We start from the raw sequence: 10571 nt of genomic DNA, 5'->3' as shown, positions 1-10571 counted from the left end.
TCACGTTTTCCGGTTCTGTCAATCTCCATGACATTAATTTAATAGATGTAGGATGGCCGAGCAGTAAGGCTGTCAGCCTACCACTCTGTACAACGAATCCAGACGGGTCAAAAAACCAAAGTAAGTTTTGGGGGTAGTCCGTCCCTCACTACCCGGCCGCCATCATTGTAGGCCTGCAGAATTAACGATGATCGTTTTAAAAGATCTTGCCTACAGGACGGAAGGAGTAGAGTATAATAATTTAATCCCCCAATTGATCTAGATTAATCAAGTCGGTTTAACTCACTAGAGTGAAGTCAGCTCACCCAAGAAACAACCCGTTCGTAAAGTCGAACTAATGAAATTATAAGGTACTGGTTCTGCTCAGTGTGCATTTTCTCTGTTGATGTTTCAAGCAAAATTCACGTATGAAGAGTTAGTTTACGTAGTGAAAAAATGGCATCTCTCTATTAATATTTCTAAATTTACTTCGACTTCACAAATTGTGAATTAAAAGGTGAAATGAATTGCCTATGTGAAACACTGAAACATTAACAACAATCGCACCTTCAGCTTTAGAAACAGCAATTTTGTTGTATACGAATCGACTAAAATGTTCACAGAAAGGAATAACTATTGGCGGATTTGCCTGTCTGTTCTAGAGTATTCGTAGAATGCTCTGTTTGTTCCTTCCTATTCGAAGAATCGATAGAGCAGTAGTTCGGATCATTAGCATACTGTGATTAGTTGATTCGGAGTGATGACGTCATTAATCTACTGCTTCGTTTTATTAATTTAAAGCAGTGTTTCTCAGCCTCTAACGAATCGTCGCCTCCTTCAACGTAGTATCGCCCCATTCACTTCAAAATTCTGATGTCGAGAGCCAAGACTAACGTCAAATTCGTACTGCATTGAATAGACTAGTGACTAGTATAATGTTACTTGTTTAATTATTGTATGATATAACGAATAAAATATCTAATTATTCTTAATATAATGTTTTACTATATCGCCCAGAAAATTGTTTTTCGCCCCCAAAATATAAATTGTTACTAATCGCCCCTTCAACATGGAAANATAATGTTATTTGTTTAATTATTGTACGATATAACGAATAAAATATCTAATTATTCTTAATATAATGTTTTACTATATCGCCCAGAAAATTGTTTTTCGCCCCCAAAATATAAATTGTTACTAATCGCCCCTTCAACATGGAAAAACGCCCACATGGGGGCGATATCGCCCCCGTTGAGAAACACTGATTTAAAGCAACATGACACAATGGCGATCTGCCGAGAGGAAATGTTTCCTAGATCTTTCATGGGAAACTGGCCCCTATTTAGGTGTTACTAACTTGAAGAAAACCCGAAAAACTGAGTGACTAACCCGTTGGCGAGGCGCGAACCCACGACCAACTGAGCAGAACTACCTGTTTTCAGTAATTTTATTCACTCGGCCATTGATGGCCCCTGCTGCTCCGAATTCGCCATACGTGCGCATTTGACGTTATTGTCAAATATGCACGTTAACTTGGTGTACATTTTCTACACTAATTCAAAATTCGGTACTGGTTGATATAAGACAAAATATTGTATCCTTTATTCGATGAAGATACAATCGAAACGCGTCACCGAGGTTGATGTCAGTGCAGCAATTCATGGTATCACTGCATGGTTGTCTTTCGTACCAGACCATACAAAGAACATTTTCAAGGATTCTGTAAGTATTATTATCTATCTACCTTCTCAGCAATGCTATATATTTATAATAATAAATCACACACACCTGAATTTTTTGCCGAGTTATTTTTGTTTATTCCAAACTGTAGTAGTAACTAGGTTTTCGTATGCTCTGTGCAACATTATTGTTTTATTCGTATACAGTAACGAGACGTGTGGACAATGTGTCGAGGGCGGAATTCCTCCCTGGAGATTTTCCCTCTTCGACATAAAGCCCACTGGTCCCTGTTTAGGTGTCACTAACGTAAAGAAAACGCGACGTGACCAGCCCATCAAACTACCGGTGTTCAGTGGTTTATCCATTATAGTTTTGGCTTCTTTTTGGGGGGGAAACATACGATAGAAATGGTCAGTTATTTTTTTTTGTCTTTAACAAAAAAAAGTTACGGAATCGGTTACCACGACGGCAAAATTTAAAAATTGAAAATAAAAATATAATTTTTCGATACTCATTTCAGGACCCTCTCGCCCTATCCCTGTGCATTGAGGCACTTGCCAAATTACGGCACTGTTTCTGGGTTTAAACATTTTATTTTGCGGTTTTTATAATAGCTATAACTTCCTGGCATCCAACTGATCGTTAAGAAGTTGGTATACTGTATTCTTGTTTCCTGCTGAATTTTTTAACAGCTAAAATTTATTTTCTCGAGTAAAATTAAGTTAATCTCGTTTTCTATCTACATCCGTAAGACGGCCGTATGGCCGAGCGGTTAAGGTGGCAGTCTACCGCTCTGGGGAATCCGGACGGCCAGGAATTTTTCGGGGTTTATCCGACCGACTACGTCTACCCCGTTCCTCATTACCCGGTCGCTCCATTATGGGCCTGGCCGAACTCATAATGGGCTTACTAAATGAGGCCCNAACTCCAGAACAAGAAAATGTTTATGGATTATTAAAACCCATATTTTTCTCAATTTTATATTTCCAAGCCGTTGGTAATGCTTTTGCATCTTTTGCATTTAGGCATCTGTCCCTCATCTTACTTCTGTAAATCTCTATTTTCTCCATTTCCATTGCGATGGAAGGTGAGTGTCCCGTCCTAACAATCTTATAACAATAAGAAAAATATGGGTTTTAATAATCCATAAACATTTTCATGTTCTGGAGTTTTTTAGTATTTCAAACTCAAAGTTATAAATTTTCTTTTATTTTATTGTTAAATTGAAACGCGATTTTTAGATTACATTTTATCATATATTTAGTTTAATTTATTTATTATACATAAAAGTTGTAATAAGTTCAAATTCAAACGAATTTCGAACGAATGATTCCATTACTACGAAAACTATTAAAACCTGAAGATGGCCTATATGAATTTGGCCGAAAACGTTTGGAATAAACAAAAATAACTCGGCAAAAAATTCAGGTGTGTGTGATTTATTATTGTAAGTATTATTGTATTTTATTTTAGTTTTATAATTTATTATATTTAGACAATGTAAAATATTTTTGTATTTTCTGACCAGAACGCATTAGAAGATTCAAACAGTAAGTTAGCATGGAGCATTTTTATTTGAAGGGTCTCAAATGTCGGGTATTGTCATTGAACTGTATATTAGCCATATACCGTTAGTGCAGGACGCAAAATAGATGATAGTCAGTTGGCGCTAAGTCTGGGCTGTAAGGTGGAAGATGTAGAACTTTCCCGCCCAGAATAGCCAGCTTCTGTCCGGTCGTCATTCTCTATGTGCTGGCAGGTTGTCTTGACAGTATCGGACTTGTTAACTATTGAACGAAGTTCTTTGAACCTGGTATTCAAAGGATTTAATTGTTCATAGTAGAGTTCTTCGTAACAGTGATGTTGATTGGAAACAGCTTTATCATGATGATGCAAATCATCGCCTACTGCATTATCAGCCCTTTAGCATTTGTACCGTGCCCACCCGTGGCCGAGTGGACAAAACTGCTGAACGCTGGTAGTTGATCGTGAGTTCGCGCCTCGCCAACGGGCTGGCCACGTGGAAGTTTTCAGAGTTATCTTCACGTCAGTAACATCTAAATAGGGGTTAGTTTCCCATCATAAAAGACTTCCCAGGAGGCATTTCCTTCTAGGCAGATCGCCCATGTGTCCATTGCCTTAATCGAATAAAATCAAGCCAAACATTTGAACGTTTTGCAGTAGAGATCGTAAGTCTTCATTGCGTTGTGGCCATTTTTAAAGTGCTAAAGCAAGAGTACGCGGATGTATTCTTTCGAAAGTTTCATATTGTCAGACATTGCTGATGCATCTATTTTCAATGAAATAAGTGATGAAATGCCATTTAGTTACTCTATATACCCACACCAAACGTTCTAGAACATATTTTTCTAGTTGTTTCTAGAAAAAGTAAATACATAAACGTTATATTTACAATCTCATTGATGCTGAATGTACAGTACGGGCACATTAACCTGCTGGAAAATGAATTTTTTGTCTATCACATCATTTCAGAGAGAATAGTTTCTTAGTAAATGATATTTTCTTGCATTTAATCGCTTCGGCACAAAGGCAGTAGAAAAGTTTATTTGACGGTAAAACTTTGGCTCCCTTTTGATGGAAAAATAAGAATAAAAAACAAATACTATCAAAAGGATCAGTTAATTTTTAAGTATAACTAAAACTTTTAAATTTTTATATCGCAATTCAGAGGCTTCCTTTTTTGGGGATCCTGCAACCATACACCTATTGCTCCTACTTACGGCACTAGGTAAAAAGCAGTCCAAATCATTACCAATTCATCTACATGTGTGCACTTAATTATATGTTTCACTGTATTTAAGCATAGTGGTACAACCATGATGGCGGGAGAAACAAAAAAAATCATACAAGATTATATAACATATCCGTTAATACAAGCAAATGTATACAACTTTAACTAAAATACAATAGTAAAACAAAAATTAAATTTATTCTAAACCGTAAAAGTGGGAGAATTATCCAAAAACAAAATAAATAATTACCAGAAACATAGGTTATATCTTACCTAGAAAATAAAAAATAATCAGTTTAGTCTCTTATTCACAAATCGGATAGTCTCCTAGTGTAGTAAATATGATAATTTATTGTTTAAAAAAGTGCCAAGCATTTTACAAATTAAAAACGGGCATTGTTTATTGTGACATCGTCACACTGTCGGGCTGTAATTTTTAATTTATTTAACTTAAAATATATGATATCCACCTCAAATTAGTAGTGTCTTTCCCCTGTACTGTACTGTACATCATACTTTTCCTTTAACAATAGAGCCGTGCTGGTTATCTATTGTTTGTTTAGTTATGGCAACGCAACATTGGGCGATCTGCCTTCCGGGAGGTCTTTTTAAGGGAAACTGGCTCCTATTTAGGCGTTACAGACGTGGAGAAAACCCGGAAAACTCCACGTGGCCAGCCCGCCCGAGCGAGGCGCGAACCCACGACAAAACTCCCACAGCTGATTGCAGAGACAGAGTTTACGTTAAACGTCGTTTATCAACAGAACGTCCTATAGACGTTGGCTGGCTGAACCGCGGTTTAAAATGCGTTGCAAAGACGACGATCGTCTATTTCTGATCGTTCTCTAAACGAACTTCGGCAAAACATTGGCTCTTACTTCTCTATTACTCCCCTGTTTTAGGAGTCGTTCGGCCAATCGGGTTATTTGTTTGCGACGTCAGAAATGGTCGCCAGCTATATTCCTAAAGCTTGCAGAAATAAATCTTAAGGCCGTCAAAACCATTGTTCGGCAATTAATGACAATCCTTTTCCATTTCGATATTTAATTTCGTCGCCAATACGGTTTAAAATATGAACAAATCCATATTTAGAAAATTTATACCGAATTCGAAATTCGTCTTCGGAATAGATTTTTAAGGAATTATTTCGACATCTTATTANCATTGTTCGGCAATTAATGACAATCCTTTTCCATTTCGATATTTAATTTCGTCGCCAATACGGTTTAAAATATGAACAAATCCATATTTAGAAAATTTATACCGAATTCGAAATTCGTCTTCGGAATAGATTTTTAAGGAATTATTTCGACATATTATTACTGTCGAAATGGATAATTTTAAATATTTTATTATTAATATTACATTTTTTTAATATCTATAAACAGATTTCTGTAATTATTAAAATTGTCTCGTTTGTTTAACAGTACAATGACTCGGAAAGCATTAACGTTTTATAACCGACACAATACTCGAATTGTAAATAAATGCATCTGATTTAAATTAATTAAAGTTTTAAGTCTTCACCCATTTCAATATCGAAATTGGAACGTTTAAAACAAATTTAAAGTATTTAATTTTGTTGTTGTTGCTCCAAGCAATTAATTAATGAATAATTTTGTCGGTTCGTACCGTTTACAACATTTATCAAAGGAACGATATCTGGTTTTATCTAAACTTTTTCACAAGCAAAGCTACCACTCAAATTAAAAAGCACTCTAAACCCGCTGCCGAGTGAGTCTAGAAAATAGGTCAAATAACTTGTTTCTAATAGCTGTCTACATTGTGGCAGGTGAGAAACGCCGTCTCTGCAATGAAATTTTTCTGAACAGCGGTCTACCCGATCTGTAAACCGCCGTCGGTCTCTAAACGTTGTCTCTGCAATCGGCTGCCAGTGTTCAGGTACTGGTGGGTAGCTTGGCCACTGGTGGGCTGCTGGTCATCTATCGATATTAACTGCTTTCAAATGAAACGTTTTGAATTGAAATAACGTGACTTCCGGTTTGCAACGGAAGTTCGCGTATAATTAACCGGCGCCTCCTGTCCCCAAGTTCCCATATTTTGTCTGGTATTTCTGTCTATCTCCGTTCTCGAATGTAAGGAAATCGAACGGACGGACGACGGTGGGAAATTATAGGTCTACAATTTTATAATTAGACTAGCTGTTACCCGCGACTTCGCCCGCGCGGATTTTGCAAGCAAAACCCATTTATATTCAGTACAAGTTCGGACACTTGCACTGCGTATCTTGCCGACCACGCGACTGCGCCGCGCGGTTGCCTATCTCCTATAGGTAACCGCGCGTCTTGCCCCTCGCCACCCGCTGACACCAAAAATATAACGCTTACCTAGATGATATCTTTTAATTTATATGAATATTTAACGGAATAATACACAGCCTACGTCCACCCTGAAGGTCCATTCTAAATATTGGCGAAAGAATTTTTGAAATCGGATGAGTAGTTTCGGAGATTACCTCCTACATCCAAACTTACAAACTTTACCTCTTTATAATAATAGTATAGAAGTATAGATAATTTTAGAAGTATTTCCATTATATACTGTTTTGAATAAATTNTCCATTCTAAATATTGGCGAAAGAATTTTTGAAATCGGATGAGTAGTTTCGGAGATTACCTCCTACATCCAAACTTACAAACTTTACCTCTTTATAATAATAGTATAGAAGTATAGATAATTTTAGAAGTATTTCCATTATATACTGTTTTGAATAAATTATACCTGTAATTATATTGACTTACGTAATTTTTTTTATCCTTACCTTATTAGCAAGTCAACAATTTTCCTATTAGGATATTATTCTATCAAACACGTAGTTATAATTTTCTAGCGAACAATAACACGTGAAGTCAGTTTAAAAGGTAATTTTTTCTAAATAAATATTTATTTTATCAAATATAATCTCTATCCTTGGAATTAAATTATGTATTCTTTAATAAACACTAAATCGAATTCACAAAAATTATTTCTTCCCTATAAATAGAAGTCAAGTTGAAATTAATAAGTGCCATAAAGCTAAAGAGAGTAGATTAAAATCATGATGATTTAAACAAAATTCAAAGTTACAATATTTAATTCTATTAACTTTAATTACTTTTGTTATTTCTACTTGTATTGATTTGTTTTCATCTATTATTATAATAAATTCGACGGAAACACGCAGCTCTTCGCTTGCCATTCGTCATTTCGAGACCAATGACAACCCAGAACTCACCACGTGGAGGTGGCTGCGTCAGAGTTCCATCAAGAGTTGGAAAGGATGTAACTCCACATGTGACTAACATCACTTGTTGAGTTTCATTCATTCTAACGCACACTATTAAAATATATATAAATACTTCTCAATACTTGAAATTCAATTATTCGAAATTTACTTTATCATTACTACCTAAACTAATTGGATGCGACATTATAATAACAATAAAAGCCAGGGACTTCGTCTCCCGTGTCTTCCGTTTACGCCGACTCAGGTTTCTAAAATACAACGAAAAGAGCCTCTTCGCCTCCCGTGTCTTCTGTCTTCACCCCAACTCGGGCTTTCAGGAAAAGGGGGAAGAGGGAACTTTCGCATCCCGTGTCCTCTGTCTTTGCCCTATTCGGGCTTTAAGGTAACGGGGGAAAGAGAGATCCTTTGCCTCTTGTAAATGTCTTCTGTCTTCGCCTTACTCGGATTTTAGGGAAAGGGCTCTCTACCCTGTTTCCATAAAGTGTCGTCTTTCTTCATTTTACGCCGGAGTCAAGAAGGATGTGGCATGTCTATAGTGATGTGCTATCTAATACACGTGAAATGCACAGCAGAATGAAAAACAATCAATGTAAAAGAAATTTTTATTAAAAAGGATGTTTTAACAAATATAAAAGATATCTTAAACTTAATCATAACTGTTTTATGGGAATTAACTGATACGACCAAATTGGATAATTTTTTTGGAAATAAGCGAAGTATGTAAAATTTGTAATTACGAAAATGATGAAATTACAGGAGCATAATTTTTGGAATGAAGTGTATAATATAAAAATCAAATAAATATTTAATTATATAATTTATATATGATATTTAAGTTTATGTTTAAATGTAAATTCACTGTAAATTTACATCCAAAGAAAGTAAATTCATCTCTAAATATCTGAAGTAAAGTTGATTTGGATATTATTATTTTTCTTAAATTTCAAAAAAAATACTGATCTTCAGGAAATAAATTAATGCATCTTGTAAGTTTTAAAATAAAATAATATTTTTATTAAATCAGTTTTTTTTTATAATACCTAAACTCTTTTACAGCTGAATAAGAGCGAAGTAATCAATTTTTATCATTAGTTTTGAAGAAAACCTAAGTTTTAATGAGGTGTGGAAAAGGATTCATATTATGTATCGACTAGATAACACTGTTCTGCAAAAAAAAACTTTTTTTCTATTTCTGAAAAAATACATTGTGTTCCTAGTTGTACTTCGAGCACTGAATTCAAACCTGTTTTTAGTTTTTTTCTGTCAGGGATAGTTTATGAGTAATCAGAATTTTATTTTTTCTTTATGTTTCTGATATAGTGCAGGACACATTAGCTGAAATTCAAGAAAAAAATCAGTTTTTTTATGATGTTATTAAGTTCATCATATTAAGGGAGGTTGGGATCTAACATATAACATATACATCTTAGTGTATTTGCTTTGTAGCATTTATTTCACATGAGCAATTACAGAAAATTGACAAAAATGAGCCACCATATAGTAATGCACATCACTTTTTCTCTTGTATTGAGAATCTTTCTTCTCTCAAATGATATTCCAGCAATAATCTGCTAACATAGAAGGTACCCACTTCTCTTCATAACGCCTTTCTATAGTAGAAATGTCTTTATGGAATCTTTTGCCATGTTCATCCGATACGTCACTACAACTCTCTGTGAAGTAGTTCAGATGAGTCTATCATATGTACCTTCAGAGACATATTGCACCCCAGATCTTGGTGTGCTTTGATCATGTCATTCACCATTGCTTTGTAGTTGGTAGCTCTTCTTCCGAGGAAGTTTTCTGATACCATCTTGAAACACTCCCATGCTCTCTTTTCTTTGGCAGTTAAACATGCTTCAAAATTTGCATCTTTCTGCAACTCCTTGATTTGCGGGCCCATACATACACCTTCCTCTATTTTTGCAGCTGAAAGATGGGGAATTTGTCAGCTAGATATGCAAATCCACTGCCTGTTGGATCCATGGCCTTTACGAATTGTTTCATTAGGCCAAGTTTGATGTGAAGCGGTGGAAGTAGTATATCTTCAGGAGCTACCAGACTTTCATGTTGCACATTCTTTTCGTCCACTTTCCACCTCCACTTAGGCCATTTTTTTTACATTTAGTTAGAATTTCTGTCATGACTATCCCACTCGCAAAGAAAACATGCATACTTCGTGTAGCCTTGTTGCATTCCCAATGTCATAGCAATTACTTTGAAGTCTCCACATATTTTCCATTTGTATTCATTGTATTGTAATGAATTTATCATCCTTCATAAGAATTTGTAATTCTCTTTAGTCAAGCTGGCATAAGCAACTGGAACAGAGGGCATTTTATTTCCATTGTGGAGAAAAACACCCTTGAGACTTATTTTCAATGCATCTATGAAAAGTCTCCACTCCTGTGAACTGTAGGTGAAGTTCAGCACCTTCATTAGGCCAGCAACATCATTGTCACGTTCGATTATTACTGCATGCAGCAACATACACATATTTCTCTATAACGTCTGTGTTTGCCATGAACTGTGAATATATACATATATATACACGTTACACAAAAAGTATCCCTGACAACAAAATTCTGTTTCCAGATTTGAATTTTCCATGATAAATTGGTTTAGAATCACACATTTTAATATCAGAAATAGAACCCTTGTCAAACAGTGTTATTATTGTTTGATTCTGTTCGTTTTATGTCTTGTTTTAAATGCATTTTGAGCATAAAGCTTGTTCTTATATTCTCTCTTCTAATGTAACAACGTCAGAAAACACCGTTTTGAAAGATATACATTATTTATTAGAATATTTGTACTATGTTACATTACTCTCAATTATTATGAAATATTAATTTAAATGACTAAAAGTTTTAATTTCAACTACTGTATTTTATTTTAAATTTTAAAGTATGT

At 35.1% G+C, this 10571-nt stretch overlaps 1 protein-coding gene across 2 annotated transcripts in view; it reads left to right on the top strand.

The window, feature by feature from the left end:
* Nucleotides 1-2600: 2600 nt before the first annotated feature.
* The window catches only part of LOC111613815 (intraflagellar transport protein 20 homolog), a 28041-nt gene continuing 20070 nt past the window's right edge, over nucleotides 2601-10571 (top strand). Inside the window, exons 1-3 of one of the 2 annotated variants that reach the window (XM_023355165.1) lie at nucleotides 2601-2746; nucleotides 2950-3087; nucleotides 7202-7293. The gene's annotated coding sequence lies outside the window, so the exon portion shown is untranslated. Of the gene's footprint in view, nucleotides 2747-2949; nucleotides 3088-7046; nucleotides 7294-10571 lie in introns of those variants that run through there. The other variant, XM_023355164.1, reaches the window with a different exon arrangement.

Source organism: Centruroides sculpturatus, unplaced genomic scaffold, assembly GCF_000671375.1.
Source record: "Centruroides sculpturatus isolate CEXI.00-Female unplaced genomic scaffold, Cexi_2.0 scaffold572, whole genome shotgun sequence".
NCBI lineage: Eukaryota > Metazoa > Arthropoda > Arachnida > Scorpiones > Buthidae > Centruroides > Centruroides sculpturatus.
This window is presented reverse-complemented; position numbering and strand designations above follow the sequence as displayed.